The 1,796-nt window shown below is 34.4% G+C and overlaps 1 non-coding gene across 1 annotated transcript; it reads left to right on the forward strand.

Moving 5' to 3' along the window:
- The first annotated feature begins 1,479 nt into the window (after positions 1-1,479).
- LOC123464584 lies at positions 1,480-1,586 on the forward strand. Its single transcript, XR_006639610.1, has one exon. It is a non-coding gene; the product is annotated as a U6 spliceosomal RNA (small nuclear RNA).
- Positions 1,587-1,796: the final 210 nt, after the last annotated feature.

Consider the following 1,796-nt stretch of genomic DNA (forward strand, 5'->3'; position numbering starts at 1 on the left):
AGCCTCTTTTAATTTCATGGCTGCAGTCATCATCTGCAGTGATTTTGGAGCCCCCCAAAAATAAAGTCTGACACTGTTTCCACTGTTTTATAGACTAGGTTAAATATTTGCAATCACATATCTAGGGGAATTTGTATCAACAACATAAGAAGAAGAATTATCAAAATTTAACAACAAAAATACAAAAATCTAAAAAAAAAATGGCTAAAAATTTGAACAGACCCCCTATGAGAAAGGTATGTGCCTCGCATATAATAATATAAAATGTGGTAAACATTATGTAGTGATTAAGGAATTGCAAATTAAAACAACATAGTGTGTTGCCACATATATATTTGGATGGCTAAAAGAAAAATTATTGACAGTACCAAATGCTAGTGATTTTGCAGAATGACTGGAACTTTCATACACTGTTAAACAAAGTGGTATAGGTGCTCTGAAAAAGTTTTGCAGTTTTTTATGAGTTAAACCTACTCATAATTTCCCAGACATTTTACTCATGAATACTTACAATATAGAAGTGGAAACTTATATTCTTTAAAATAGTCCTATATATGAATATTTATTGAAGCTCTTCATAATCATCAAAAATTAAAAACAAATGTTTTTCAACTAGGAATAGGTAAGCAAACTGTGAGAACAGATACTCAGCAATTAAAAGAATAAAATACTGATATACACACTAACTTGGGTGAATTTCAAAAGCATAATAAGTGAAGAAAGTCAGTTTCAGATATATTCTTGCATGATTACATTTCTATAACATTTTTTTGGAGAAATTTTCACAATAGCTAACACATAAAAGCAACTCAAATGTCTATTGGCAGATGAACGGATCAAGAAAACGTGGTATGTAAACACGTGTATATATATATATATATATATATATATATATATGCTGTGCTGTGCTTAGTCGCTCAGTCATGTCCAACTCTGTGATCCCATGGACTGTAACCCTCCAGGCTCCTCTGTCCAGGGGGATATTCCAGGCAAGACTGGAGTGGGTTGCCATGCCCTCTCCTCCAGGTGATCTTCCCAACCCAGGGATCAAACCCAGGTCTTCCACATTGCAGGCAGATTCTTTACCTTCTGAGCCACCAAGGAAGTATATATATATATATATATATATATATATATATATATATTGAACATGATTCAACCTTACAAAAGGATATCCTGCCATTTGTGACAACATGGATGAATTTGGAGAAATTTTGATGAATTTGATGAAATAAGCCAATCATAGAAAGACAAATACTTCACAAGTCTACATATATGAGGAATCCAAAAAAATCAAACTCATAGAAACATAGAAGGCATTGATTGCCTGGGCTTGGGGGGATGGGAGAAATGGGGAGTAGCTGTTCATGCACAAAAATTTTCAGTTATGCTAGGTGAACAATTTCTAGAGATCTGCTGTACAATAGAGTGCCTATGTTTATCAACATAATATCATGCACTTCAAAATATAAGCAGGGAGTGCTCGCTTCGGCAGCACATATACTAAAATTGGAACGATACAGAGAAGATTAGCATGGCCCCTGCGCAAGGATGACACGCAAATTCGTGAAGCGTTCCATATTTTTAACACCATACACAAAAATAAACTCAAAATGGATTAAAGATCTAAACGTAAGACCAGAAACTATAAAACTCCTAGAGGAGAACATAGGCAAAACACTCTCTGACATACATCACAGCAGGATCCTCTATGACCCACCTCCCAGAATATTGGAAATAAAAGCAAAAATAAACAAATGGGACCTAATTAACCTTAAAAGCTTCTGCACATCAAA

The sequence above is a fragment of the Bubalus bubalis genome, chromosome 9 (genome assembly GCF_019923935.1).
Source record: "Bubalus bubalis isolate 160015118507 breed Murrah chromosome 9, NDDB_SH_1, whole genome shotgun sequence".
Classification (NCBI taxonomy): Eukaryota; Metazoa; Chordata; class Mammalia; order Artiodactyla; family Bovidae; genus Bubalus; species Bubalus bubalis.